We start from the raw sequence: 15,229 nt of genomic DNA on the forward strand, positions 1-15,229 counted from the left end.
CTTAACAAACATATACCAGTTCGCTCTATGAAAGATCCGTACCCAAAGGCCGGAAAGTCACAAAGGTCTCACCAATATTCAAGAAAGGTAGTAGGGATAATCCACTAAATTACAGGCCCATATCATTAACGTCGATACGCAGCGGGATTCTGGAGCATATATTGTGTTCGAACATTATGAATTACCTCGAAGATAGCATCGTTCTTGTGAAACACAACTAGCTCTTTACTCACTTGAAGTGTTGAGTACTACTGACAAAGGAATTCAAATTGATTCCATATTTCTAGACTTCCAGAAGGTTTTTGACACTGTACGACACAAGCGGCTTGTAGTAAAATTGCGTGCTTGTCTAATATCGTCTCAGTTATGTGTCTGGATTCGTGATTTCCTGTCGGAGAAGTCACAGTTCGTAGTAACTGCCGGAAAGTCACCGAGTAAAGCAGATGTGGTTTCTGGCGTTCTCCAAGGTAGTGTTATAGGTCCTTTGCTGTTCCTTATCTATATAAACGATTTGGAAGACAATATGAGCAGCCGTCTTAGGTTGTTTGCAGATGACGCTGTCGTTTATCGGCCAGTGAAGTCATCAGAAGACCAAAAAAAATTGGCAAAACGAGTTAGAAAAGATACCTGTATGGTGCAAAAATTGGCAATTGTTCCTAAATAGCGAAAAGTGTGAGGTAATCCACATGAATGCTAAGGGGATCCGTTAAACTTCGGTTACACGATCAGTCAGTCAAATCTAAAGGCCGTAAATTCCATTAAATACCTAGGAATAATAATTACGAACAACTTAAATTGGAAGGAACACGTAGAAAATGTTGTGGGGAAGGCTGCCAAAAGACTGCGTTTTATTGGCAGGACACTTAGAAAATGTAACAGACCTACTAAAGACACTGCCTACACTACGCTTGTCCGTCCTTTTTTAGACTACTGCTGCCCGGTGTGGAGTTCATCGAGAAAGTTCAAAGAAGGGCAGCAGGTTTTGTATTATCGCGAAATAGGGGAGCCAGTGTCACTGAATTGGTACAGGATTTAGGGTGGGCATCATTAAAACAAAGGCGTTTTTCGTTGCGACAGAATCTTCTTACGAAATTTTAATCACCAATTTTCTCCTCCGAATGCGAAAATATTTTGCTGACGACGACCTACATACGGAGAAACGTTCATCATCATAAAATAAGGGAAGTCAGAGATCGCACGGAAAGGTATAGATTCATGTTTCCCGCGCGCTATACGGGAACGGAATAATAGAGAATTATTGTGAAGGTGTCCGCCTGCTTAGCTGGGTGGTAACGTGCTTGCCTGCCGGGTTCGATTCCCGGCCGGGTTGGAGATTTTCTCCGCTCGGGGACTGGGTGTTGTGTTGTCCTCATGATTATTTCATACTCATCATCGGTCGCAAGTCGCCCAATGTGGCGTCGACTGAAATAAGACTTGCACTTGGCGGTCGAACCCGGCTGGGACATCCTGGTCAATGATGCCATAAGATTATTTAATTTTCATTGTGAAGGTGGTTCAATGAACCCTCTGCCAGAAACTTAAATGTGATATGCAGAGGGTCGATGTAGATGAGGTGAATGGAACTGGTAGCATCTCTAATAACTGATACAATGGGAAGTACACTCAGGCGTAGGCTTCAGAATCGTTTACATAGTATGGTGCTAAATGTAGAACATTGATATTCGAGTTTTCGTACAGACATTTAAAACACTTTCACAGCAAATGTGTTGTAAGTTTTGTCGAATGGTCAAGAGGATATCTAAAGGCAGTTAGTGTAGTGGAAGTAAGGATACATATTTATTGGCGACTCAGTATACCGAAAATGGAACGTATAATAGTTCTTGCAGAGGCAACATACAGCCATCGATGTGGATGAAAAGGAGGAATCTATGGATATGCATGGTTTTCGGTAGACATACCTAATGAGTGAATTGAATCATCAAGGAATTACATAACATTGGGGAAAATAAAGAATAGTTACTGAGAATCTGCGTAGTGTGTGATCATAAGATTGAATAAAGAGTGGGATATATAAACAATATTTTATTAATATGAAATGAGAATCACAGCTTTGTCAGTATACATACTATTAAATTACAGCAGACTTCGCTTTTCGTGGACTAGGCACGTGATAAATAATGCCATCGTTCTTTTGACTGTTGGTCTTTGTACTACTTTAGTTTCTTAATACTTTATCTATAGTACACTGTACTAAAAATATCCATAAAATTACATGAGGTCTAGAAGAACAAAGAACTGTAAGGACAGAAGACTAAGAAATTAAATAAATAATAAATTACGAAATAAATAAAATGTAACGTAGTGCTGTCTTCTTCTTGAGAGCCCTGAGTTAAAACTCTATGATAGTTGTCCAACGTGTACACGTAATTTTTTTTTTTTTTTTTTTTGGCATCTTGCTGTAGTCAGCACTACTTTGTCTTTGTCAACATGTTGTCTTACAGTCATTTAGCGACTGAATAGTATAGCTGGTTTATCACGTCAACTTAGGTCTATCGTATGAAATGTTCGTCATCCTGTGGTAGACTGAGGCCCGTTCGTCATCGACGACCTCTGTCATCTGTCAACAAAACACCAGCGTCCGTACAGACGTCACAGGAGAAATGCTTCGCAGCTGAGTACGTCCGTCATCTCTGAAACAAATTGGAAAGAAGAGCCTCAGTAACAAAAGTAGGATTAGTGAAAATTTTAATGTAACAACACTCTTGCACCCATACTGATTATGCATCTTACTTCATTTTTACGAACGTTATTGAGACCTGTGTTCTTGTGCTATATTTTGAATGAACTAAATTAATGTTATTGTATGTTTATTACAGTATTGTTAATTGATTTGGTTTTGTAACTAGAGAATTTTGTAGATGTTAATTTTGCATGCGAAAGTTTTTACAATGAATAGTGGCACCCTGAGTAGAATTATTTTCGTAACTATTTGAACGTGGGTTTCTACCAGGACTTACGAAACTCCATGTTATGAATGCGCGCTGGGCTAAAGGCTTATGGAGAGGCTACAGCTGAGCAGCAGCTGTAAGAAATAACTCTTCTCGAATAAATATCATATGGCCTCGAATGGACGAATTCGAATGTGCATAGGTTTACGGATTCCTCGATCAATCTATTGGATGTAAAACACAACATGCTGAGCGAGGACTGGGCTGTCCAGTGTACCGCTTTACGTATGTCAACTGACGAACAGAAGTTCCATGTAAAATTCCACATTCGCATAAACAGAAAAAAAATGTTCTTAATATTGCTGAACATTGTGACAGAATAACAAACAGTTTTGTTTACTTGATGAAACTTCGTTTTACCTGGTAATAATGAAATTAAGATTTTTTGCTTATTTGTCAAGATTGTTCTAGTTCAAACCAGTTGTTGCCGCTTCCCTGCCACAACGATCGGTTATTAGTAAGAAATAAGCTATGACGAGCATAGCTGAATCAATATATCTTGTGTCCCGCTTTACAAATCTTATATTACATTGCACATATTTCCAAATATTAAAGAGCAACAATGTTTCATTCTAGAATGAGATTTTCACTCTGCAGCGGAGTGTGCGCTGATATGAAACTTCCTGGCAGATCAAAACTGTGTGCCCGACCGAGACTCGAACTCGGGACCTTTGCCTTTCGCGGGCAAGTGCTCTACCAACTTTTTTAAATTTTTTTTTCATTTTTTTTCTTTTTTTTTATTTTTTAATTATTATTTGACCTCCTGCACCCTAGGCAGGAATCATACCCCTTTTTTTTATATTTTTTTTATTTTTTTAAGACTTGAACCTAGGACCTCTTTTTTTTAATAAATAAAATAAAAAAAAAGCAAGTGCCACCGCCACTTTTAATCCTAGAACAAAAAAATCTGGGCCACTTCAGGCGTTGGCTCCTGACTAAACCTACCCCAGAGAGCTGCCTATATACCAGGGGAAATATGGGAAATCAAGGTTAGGGCTATCCTTACAAACAAAACAAAATCTTCCTTTTTCTGAATTTTATTTTATTTTTTTTTATTGTTTTATATTTTTATTTATTTAATTTTTTGTTTTTTTGTTTTTTTTTTGTAATTGATCAGAGGCCTTCTGCGCCCCGCTGGTAATATGTTGAGTCACGTCTTCTCGAAATTGATGTGTTCCGTTCAATTGTTCAGAAATGTTCATTGGTTCAAACATGAAACCTTCTTCTCTCTTTGCTTAACACATTCCAGCTGCGAGGCGGCTCGTGGAAAGCACTCCCAAGGAAGTTCGAGAAAAGTTGTCTGTATTTTGGGTGACGGACAACGACATAATGACGGTCATTGAGGTACGTCCAAAAATCGAGTACAGAGTCTACAGTGTGTCCAAATAAGTAGTGAATGGCATGTCCGCGAATCCAATTCACAGCATTGGTCTTTGTCCGAGGAAAATATTCACGTTCCGGAAATAATAATGAAAGAGGAGTAATCCGATCCGGAATGTCCCGCGTTAGAAAAGCCACAATACGTCGAACCAAGTGCCAAACCTCCGCCGCCGGTCCGCAAACAAACCGATGTTCATCATTGTCTGGCACTCCACACGTGGAGCATAGAGGTGATTGGGCGAGGTGGATACGATGAAGGCGAAATTGGTTGATTTGCTTACCATTGACAGTTAGGTACCAGACAGATTGAACATTCGTGTCAAGGTAACAGGCGAACACCGCGCGCCATACATGACGCTAGTCAACTTGGGGGAACTTTTGTTCAATCGGGTTAGGTGGACGACCTAATTGGAGGACATTGTATACTGCCTTTGTCTTGAGTAAAAGCTGTCTTGGTAAGGTGAGGCGTAGATAACTGAGTTCCAGAAAGAAGTACCGGATATAATGGAACTGGGCCGGAACATCCGAGATCATCACTGGGGCTGACAGTGAGACCGGCGAGTATGCCGACAGGAGGAGACCAGTGAGGCTCGTTGGGCAACGGTTCCATACCGTCATCTGGGAGCTGATAAATAGGGCGCGAGCTCTATCCGGCACGTGAAACAGACCTATCCCACCTCGTTCACGGGGAAGAGTGAGGGTTGTATAGTTAACTTTGAACAACATCCCAGAGCTGACGAAAGATGCCATCGCTGCCAACATGCGACGTGCCACAGTAAGCGGGAAAGGTAGAACTTGCGCTACATGGGGAACTCGGGATGCGATATATGTATTGACATATCGAGCTCGTTGGAGAATATCTAGGGATCGAAGGCGATGGTCCATAAGACCTGCTCTGATCATTAAAAGGAGGCGTCGGCAGTTGATGGTGGCTGAACGCCGGAGATCAGATGAAAAATCTATTCCCAAACAGCGAATGGTATCAACGATGGTGAGAGGTGTAACGCACTCCACGGGAAGTCCCGTGCCAATGAACATAACTTGTGACTTACGTACGTTTAAAGAGCTACCCGACGCCTCACCATAAGTCGCTACCCACGTCAAAACAGCTCGAACCTCGTCGGCATTACGTAAACAGATGACTACGTCGTCAGCCTAGGCCGTGCAACAGAATCGGTAGCGATCTATGGACAACCCTACCAAACGTTGTCTTAGTCCACATAGCAAGGATTCCAAGGAAAAGGCGTACAAAATTGCTGATAGAGGGCAACCTTGACGTACAGATCGACCTATTGTTATCGGTGGAGTGAGTCTGCCATTGTACATAATCCTGGATGAGGCACCCCGCAGAAGGCGCATCACTACCGTGATAACGGCGACTGGGAAACCCATATGGTGGAGAACGGCCGTAAGGAACGAATGGTCAACCCTATCAAAAGCTTGACTAAAGTCCAAAGACGCAAGTGCCCCAGAGAGGCGTTGTGCCTGGGTAACGGCGATCATATCCCTGTAGCGGCATAAAGCCGTGCGAATATTATTATCCCCTCCCAAAGATGCTTGGTCTGGCGACACAACATATCGGGCAACGTTTTTAAGTCGTGCTGCCAAAAGGCGAGTGAAGATTTTCATATCACTGTTAAGGAGGGTGACGGGCCGATAATCACTGATATTGTTGCCACCGTGCGGTTTATGTACAGGAATAATAATTCCTTCCATGAAAGCGTCCGGCACGGGTACTTCCGGAGACATCAGTTCCCGACAGATGGAGGTGAAGGTGGACTCTAACAAATCACGGAAGGTGCGATAAAATTCGAGGGGAAGACCGTCGGGTCCTGGGGAGCGATTGATGGTTCCTGCCCGGATCGCATCGCGGACTTCCTCACCAGTCACCTCCGACATCAAGTCAATCGCCGCATCTCCTGGGATACCACCGAAGTTGAGCTGTGAGACTTCCTCGATCAACTCTGGGGAATGTGGAATTGCGGCGTAGAGCTGCCGGTAGTGGGCGTGAAGCACATTCCCTATTGCAGATTGGGTTACGTAGCGACGCCCTTCTTGATCCGTTAGGACGTGAATCAATTTTCGGCGTCGATTTTGTCGTTCTTGGATGATATGGTACATCGACGGATGTTCATGAGGCATGCGATCAGCAGTACGAGATCGTACTACCGCTCCTTCCAAATGCCGTCGCATGAGATTGGAGATTTGGGCCTTAGCTTGGTTCATCCTTGTATGGCGCTCAGGGGAGGCTGGCATCGTGGAGCATTCTCGTAGGATCCTGTAGTAAAAGTCCATAGTGCTCTTCCTCCAGGCGACAACATCTTTGCCATACCGGATTAAAGTTTTTCGAAGAGCAGGTTTTGCACACTGGATCCACCAGGATATGGTAGACGGATACGTGGGTCGGCGTCTATTACATGTAATCCAAGTGTCTTCTATTAGAAGTCGACAGTCAGGTGAATTAAGAAGTGCCGTGTTCAGTTTCCATAAACCACGTCCGTGCCATACTGCCTGTCTTGTGAGAACAACATCACAGAAGTAAGCCTCATGGTCTGAGAAAGCAACAGGCCAGATTTCAGCCTGTCGAGTGTGTTGAATTAGGGATCGCGAGATGTAGATGCGATCCAGTCGGCTAGAGGAGTGCGCAGTGTAGTATGTAAAGCCCAAAAGATCACCGTGAACATGCCTCCACGTGTCGACAAATTGTAGCCGCGTGACGACTGTTTCCAGAGCTGCGCATGGTGAGTGACGCGGCAATTGATCCTGAGGTCGCTGGGTGCAGTTGAAGTCTCCACCCATGACCCAGTCATCGTGTGGTCCCATAAAAAGGGGTGTGACTTCATTCGCAAAGAAGGCATTGCGTTCACGACGGTAGCTGGAGCCCGACGGCGCATAAATGTTGACGATGCGTACACCAAAGAGAGTAAGGGCCATACCTCTGCCGCTGGGGAGGTATAGGACATCTTCGGCAGGAAGACCTTCGCGTAAGATGATGGCAACACCACTACCGGTGTCCGAAGCGGGAGAAAGATGCACCGTGAAGCCATGTGGTGGTGAAAAATCGGCGACATGCACTTCCTGAAAAAGCGCAATATCTATGTCCGCATCATAAATCATATCGCGGAGCAGCGCTAGTTTGTGGGGCGCTCGAATGGTCGCGAGGTTAATCGTTGCGACACGATAATGCTGGTGTTGGAGTCCCACAGGCACAGGTGGGGCTTCTTCTTCAGGAGCGAGAGGTCGTCGATCTTGCCGGTCCGCTGAAGAGGCTGCTATTGTGGAGAGTTTGCGGGCGCGGGCGCAACCGATGGGGGTGCCCCATCATCAGCAGCGTCCACCCCAGTCCCTTCGATCTCCACGTCGTCTGCCCAGGAGACGGATGCTGCGGTAGGGCATCGGCTGTGCACGTCATCCACGTGGAGAGGAGACGTAGTTTTCGTCTCATCGGATAGGCTCTCTTCAACGTCGACCTGTGGGGGCGACGGCGTCAGTAAGGAGGGGTGTTCGTTGCCAGTGGTCGCCTGTGGCGGGTCTTGCGCATCAGACTTTTGGTCATCAAAGAGCGGTTTGTCGTCCATCTTCGGGTCTGCATCCCTGGTATCCATCCGTAGAATGGATTCATCAGGGGGTGTACGGCTACGTTTCTTTCTCTTTCGTGTCGACCCTTGTTTTCTAACATGTCGTTCAGAGTCCGATTGCGGGTGGTTTTCGTCTGACTCTGGACCAGTCTGAAGGAAAGCAGAAGTAGGTACCACTCCCGGATCAACATCCATCTCAGTAGCATTTTCAGTCACAGTGCTGCGATGATTCGGCAGGTTAGGATCTGGCGTCTGGGGCACCTCAGAAGGAATCTCAGGAGCGGTTGCATCTACCTGATCAGACGACGTCAACGGAGCAGGAAGACTCTGTGTAGACGTGCTACCTTCCTGGGCAACCTTAGCGTATGTGACAGGGATCTGAGTCATCACTGCTGGGGACGCTTCCTCGCCGACCGGCGTCTGGATCAGGCGGCGTCGCATGCAGGCGGATCGGACGTGGCCTTCTTGTCCACAGCCCGCACATGTTCGGGGTTGGCCGTCGTACATGACAATGGCTCGCACCCCGCCAATGGTCAGGTATGATGGAATATGTTTTTTCAGTTCAATTTTGACCTGACGCACACCATTAAGGACATGGTAGGTCGTGAAGGTTTGCCATTTTTCCTCTACGTAACCGATGACGTTACCGTATGGTTGTAACGCAGAGACAACTTCGTCCTTCGGCACTTCAAAAGGTAGTTCAAACACCCTAATCGTGCGTTGCCCGTACTCTGCGAGTTCAAGTGTTACAGCTCCGACGTGACCATCAGAGTATTTGAACTTAAGTCCATTGGCATGGCGGCGAATAACATCTTCACACACCTCGGTGTTTGTCATTTTAATATGAACGACACTACTCGTGATCGAAAAATGGATTCCGATAACGTGGTTAGGATCTAAACGAACTTCTTCACGTATGAACGTTTCAACTTCATGTGCACGAGGTCGCGCATGTTCAGCTGGGAAGGAAACTTTAAGGGTCGCACGGCGGTAAGCGCTCGACATGTTGTTCACGGTGGACGGACACAAGCCTTAAAGCTACGACGCGGAAGTAAACAACGCCTGCAGCGGAGCACTGGCCGGCGCGCGGGGCCGTCCGCACGCTGCCACGGCTGAGAGCCGACTGAACCAACTGAGCTACCGAAGCACGATTCACGCCCGGTACTCACAGCTTTACTTCTGCCAGTATCTCGTCTCCTACCTTCCAAACTTTACAGAAGCTCTCCTGCGAACCTTGCAGAACTAGCACTCCTGAAAGAAAGGATATTACGGAGACACGGCTTAGCCACAGCCTGGGGGATGTTTCCAGAATGAGATTTTCACTCTGCAGCGGAGTGTGCGCTGATATGAAACTTTCCTGGAAGATTAAAACTGTGTGCCCGACCGAGACTCGAACTCGGGACCTTTGCCTTCCGCGGGCAAGTGCTCTACCAACTGAGCTACCGAAGCACGACACACGCCCGGTACTCACAGCTTTACTTCTGGCAGTATCTCGTCTCGTTTAATGTTTTATTCTGTTGAATAAACAAGTGCAATCAGATCAGTGTACATGTGTGATGATTTTGCTTTTTTGCTATAACGTAAGTCAGACATTTTGATGTAACATAGTTCAGGCTAGACTTGATATTTCTTTCCAAAATCAGTAGAGATTTCAAATGGTTTCATTAATATAGAGACAGAATTCAATTTGCAGGTGGGACATATGAAGATAGTGTAACGGTTTCTGTCCCAGAACGAGTGTGCTATGCTGCAGATAACTTTCAGACATAAAAGCAGTGAACTGCTTGAAGAAGCGGCCGTAAAATTCATTGTTTGCAAAGCATCGGATTTATAGTGGACATTGTTTGAGAGTGATGTAAAGTTTATAGGCCACAGTTAATTCACACAAACATTATAATCAGAAGCAAGATATGTATATTGGATACGTTAATGGGTGCATATGAAGTATTGGTTAAGTAACTGTGTGGGGAATTAGATACTTTTGAACGCAGGGTAGAAAGTGGGTAGCGTGTTTATCCCTAGTTCGGAGAAATGACTCGAAAATTGAATATTACTACTTTCCACAATGAAATTTACATTCTGCAGCCGAGCGTGCGCTGATATGAAACTTCCTGACAGATTAAAACTGTGTGCTGGACAGAAACACAATCTCGGAACCTTTGTCTTTCGTGGGCAAGTGCTCTACCCAAGCTACCCAAGCACGACTCACGAACTGTCCTTACAGCTTTATTTCCGCCAGTACCTCGTCTCCTACCTTCCAAATTTCACAGAAGCTCTCCTGCGTGACTTGCAAGACTAGCGCTCCAAGAAGAAAGGATATTGTGGAGACATGGCGTAGTCACAGTCTGGGGGATATTTCCAGAATGAAGTTTTCACTCTTCAGCTGAGTGTGAGTTGATATGAAATTTACTGGCCGATTAAAACCGTGTGCCGGACAGAGACTCGAACTCGGGTCCTTTGCCTTTCTCGGACAAGTTCTCTATCACTGAACTACCACTAGGGAGTGAAAATTTCATTCTGTTTCCAAGATGATACTGAGGTCTCTGTCTCTCTCGCGAATCTTAAAACGTACTACTGCTTGGGTCGCCCTTCTCTTTCCTCCACCAATAATTGTTTGGTCGATTATGGCAATCAGACGATTCCTGTCCAATGACAGTTTATGATCGAAGTTGAGTATCAGCATGTCACACGGGCGGTCACTTCTTTGGTCACTGAAAGTTCGACGTCCAAAACGCGTTTGACCTGAACGTGTTCATAGTTTTTGGTTTTCATGTTCAAGATGTTGTGCATCTCGTTTCCGACACCATCCCATTCCAGGTATTAGACGACGTCTGCGACGAGTTAGAATCACGATTTTTGCCAGGAGTGGGCATATCAAAAGACTACGAGGCCCACATCACCCTTAAAACAACAGCCTTTCCCAAATTTTGTAGTGCTCGGCCTTTTTCATTTTGCTCTGCGGCTGACGGTTAGCGAAGAATTGGACGGGTTACACAGCCTGGATATCATTGAACTTGTTCATCCAAGCTAGTGAGCTATGCCTCTATTTGTTATCTGAAAGCTTACGGGAGTGCTTTGTTTGTGTAGGGTTTTTTAAGTCCACCATTAACACCCAATATGTGGGGACAGCCGACCCATTTCCCTCCTGGAAGTAATATTCGTGCAACTGGCAGGCAGTGAGCGTTTTTCTAACACAGACTTGGTGGAGGCATACCTGCAGCTTCGACTGAATTCCGCTTGTCAATAGATAATGGTCGTCAACACGCCATTTTGGTGGTACCGTTATTCTCGCCTGCTGTTTGGCATCGCGATGATATCCGCCATTTACCAGAGATTTTTGGGACAGTTAATGCAAGATGTTCAGTGGTGTGCAAACTATCTTGATGATATTATCGTCAGAGGTTCCTCACGGCAGCAACAACCTGCTAACTTTCAGATTTTGTTCATTAAATTGTAAGTGGCGTGTCTTAAGTGCAATCTGCATATTTTCTGAAACAAATCAAATATTTGGACGACCTTCTTTGGAAGAACAGCATGTAAACCACGAAGCACCACTAACTGCAATTGATTATTTGCCTAAATCATGGAACCTGGAGGAACTCTAATTGTTTCTGGGCAAAACCAGTTTTTATTCGAAATTTCTCCATAACCCAGCAAACGTAACTCATTTGTTGAAAGAGTTGCAGAAGTAGGGTGTTCCATTCGTTCGGTCAGAAGCCTTTGACAGAGCATTCACTTACATAAAAGACGCTTTGGAAGACATCATACCTTTACACTGAGGAAACAGCTAGTCCTGGCAGTGAATGCTTCCCAATACAGGTTTGGAGTGGTGTTATCTCACAGAAACACTGACAGCTCTGAACAGCCTCTGGCAATCTTTAGCCATCGCTAACGCCATCTGGAAGTTCCATGTTTTCCTCTATGGCAACAAATCCATCGGATCATCGACAATAAGTCACTTCTGGCACTTTTGGCAGCTCTTCACAAATTCCCGAATAGATTTTGCAACGACTCCTGTGTTAGGCTTTATTTTTGAGCATGTTCTACGATGAGGTTCATTATGGATTCACGACACAGAATGCTAATGCTGACGCATTGTCCTGTCTGCCCATGGGACACGACCCAGCTTCGACAAATTCGAAGGTGTATGTTTCCAGATTTATGCTCCTTTGCAACACGTCGTAGACAGAGTTCTGGTGACAGCCCATCACATCACCTAGGTCACCTGACAAAGTACCGAGCGAGGTGTCGCAGTGGTTAGCACACTGGACTCGCATTCAGGAGGACGACAGTTCAATACCGCGTCCAGTTTTCCGTGATTTCACTAAATCACCCTGATCCGATGAGACCGATGACCTGGCAGTTTGGTCTCTTCCCCCAAGCAACCCAACCCAACCTGAACCGAGCGAGGTGGCGCAGTGGTTAGCACACTGGACTCGCATTCGGGAGGACGACGGTTCAATCCCGCGTCCGGCCATCCTGATTTAGGTTTTCCGTGATTTTCCTAAATCGCTCCAGGCAAATGCCGGGATGGTTCCTCTGAAAGGGCACGGCCGACTTCCTTCCCTAATCCGATGAGACCGATGACCTCGCTGTTTGGTCTCTTTCCCCAAAACCAACCAACCAACCAACCCAACCTGACAAAGTCCTGTGCTGCATCATGTGGTCGATTTTGTGGGCAACGGTTGGCCTGAGCACTTTCCCACCAAGGAGTCTGGTCCGCTGGGCACCTGCGCTGTTGTACTCTGTCATCGCCGGCCGCGGCGGCCATGCGGTTCTAGGCGCTTCAGTCCGGATCCGCGTGACTCCTACGGTCGCAGGTTCGAATCCTGCCTCGGGCATGGATGTGTGTGATGTCCTTAGGTTAGTAAGCTAAGTTCTAGGGGACTGATGAGCACAGATGTTAAGTCCCATAGTGCACAGACCCATTTGAACCATACTCTGTCATCGGCTGGCGGCAGTCCACAGCGCTCTCCTCCCAGCATCTGCATTACTTGCTGCCAGCACCACCACCGGCCGATGAGGAACGGTCGCACGCCAGCAGTGTGGAGCCGTCTCTTCTGTATCTTTCGCGCTCCGCGAAGGGCCTACTAGCCAACTGAGACTGTTTGATGATTTGTTATGACGTACTTGCTTCTTATTGTCATTGTTTATTATTATTATTATTATTATTAATACACTACTGGCCATTAAAATTGCTACAACAAGAAGAAATGTAGATGATAAACGGTTATTCATTGGACAAATATATTATACTAGAATTCAATGTGATTACATTTTCACGCAATTTGGGAGCATTATTCCTGAGAAATCAGTACCCAGAACAACCACCTCTAGCCGTAATAACGGCCTTGACACTCCTCGGCATTGAGTCAAACAGAGTTTGGAGGCGTGTACAGGTACAGCTGCCCATGCAGCTTCAACACGAGACCACAGTTCATCAAAAGTAGTGACTGGCGTATTGTGACGAGCCAGTTGCTCGGCCGCCATTGACCAGACGTTTTCAGTTGGTGAGAGATCTAGAGAATGTGCTGGCCAGGGCAGCAGTCGAACATTTTCTGTATCCAGAAAGGCCCGTACAGGACCGTCAACATGCGGTCGTGCGTTATCCTGCTGAAATGTAGGGTTTCGCAGGGATCGAACGAAGGGTGGAGCCACGGGTCGTAACACATCTGAAATGTAACGTCCACTGTTCAAAGTGGCGTCCATGCGGACAAGAGGTGACCGAGACGTGTAAGCAATGGCATCCAATACCATCACGCCGGGTGATACGCCAGTATGGCGATGACGAATACACGCTTCCAATGTGCGTCCACCGCTATGTCGCCAAACACGGATGCGACCATCATGATGCTGTAAACAGAACCTGGATTTACTCGAAAAAATGACTTTGCCATTCGTGCACCCAGGTTTGTCGTTGAGTATATCATCGCAGGCGCTCCTGTCTGTGATGCAGCGTCAAGGGTAACCGCAGCCATGGTCACCGAGCTGTTAGTCCATGCTGCTGCAAACGTCGTCGAACTGTTCGTGCAGATGGTTGTTGCCTTGCAAACGTCCCCATCTGTTGACTCAGGGATCGAGACGTGGCTGCACGATCCTTTACAGCCATGCGGATAAGATGCCTGTCATCTCGACTGCTAGTGATACGAGGCCGTTGGGATCCAGCACGGCGTTCCGTATTACCCTCCTGAACCCACCGATTCCATATTCTGCAAACAGTCATTGGATCTCGACCAACGCGAGCAGCAATGTCGCGATACGATAAATCGCAATCGCGATAGGCTTCAATCCGACCTTTATCAAAGTCTGAAACGTGATGGTACGCATTTCTCCTCCTTGCACGAGGCATCACAACAACGTTTCACCAGGCAACGCCGGTCAACTGCTGTTTGTGTATGAGAAATCGGTTGGAAACTTTCCTCATGTCAGCACGTTGTAGGCGTCGCCACCGGCGCCAACCTTGTGTGAATGCTCTGAAACGCTAATCATTTGCAAATCACAGCATCTTCTTCCTGTCGGTTAAATTTCGCGTCTGTAGCACGTCATCTTCGTGGTGTAGCAATTTTAATGGTCAGTAGTGTAGTATAAATAGTTATGTGATGGGAGGTAGCAGCATAGAGGACAAATTTAAGTAGTAATGTAAATTGCAAAATTTCTGCAAGAGTCATTACAGCCTTTGTTTAAATTATAGGTAACAGGGTACAATGGAATGTAATAAATAAGTAAATAAATAATACCGAACTTGGCCTGAACTGTTTTTTCACTGTTTCTTCCCACAGGTGTGTATAGTCTCTGTTGCTTAGTCACTGTACTTGTATTTACTGCATCTTCATCTACATCTACACTCCGCAAGCTGCCTTGCCGTGTGTGGCGGAGGGTACTTTGTGTACCGCTGTCACTTCCCACCTTTCCTGTTCCAACCGTGAATAGTTTGCGGTAAGAACGATTCTTGGTAACCCCCGTGTGGATCCAAATTTCTTTAGTTTTATCTTCATGGTCCCTTCGCGAGATATACGTAGGAGGAAGCAATATGTATGTTGTCCCTTCTAAGAATGTACGCTGTCGAAACTTTAACAGTAAACCATACGGTGATGGAGAACACTTCTCTCTTACACTGTCTGCCACTGTAATTTGTTGATCATCTCGGTCAAGTTTGCGTGCTCACTAAATGAACCTGTAACGAAACGCGCCACTCTTCTTTGCATCTTCTCTGTTTCCTCTGTCAGTCCGATCTGGTCCAGATACCACACTGACGGACAATATTCAATTACTGAGTACTTCATAGTTATAAATATATTATTT

The 15,229-nt window shown here is 45.8% G+C and overlaps 1 protein-coding gene and 1 non-coding gene across 2 annotated transcripts in view; both read right to left on the reverse strand.

The window, feature by feature from the left end:
- Positions 1-2,460: 2,460 nt before the first annotated feature.
- The window catches only part of LOC126252223 (uncharacterized), a 95,399-nt gene continuing 82,630 nt past the window's right edge, over positions 2,461-15,229 (reverse strand). Inside the window, exon 6 of the mRNA XM_049953094.1 lies at positions 2,461-2,651. The gene's annotated coding sequence lies outside the window, so the exon portion shown is untranslated. The remainder of the gene's footprint in view (positions 2,652-15,229) is intronic.
- Trnap-cgg (transfer RNA proline (anticodon CGG)) lies at positions 9,303-9,377 on the reverse strand. The gene has a single exon. It is a non-coding gene; the product is annotated as a tRNA-Pro (tRNA).

This window comes from Schistocerca nitens, chromosome 4 (genome assembly GCF_023898315.1).
Source record: "Schistocerca nitens isolate TAMUIC-IGC-003100 chromosome 4, iqSchNite1.1, whole genome shotgun sequence".
Classification (NCBI taxonomy): Eukaryota; Metazoa; Arthropoda; class Insecta; order Orthoptera; family Acrididae; genus Schistocerca; species Schistocerca nitens.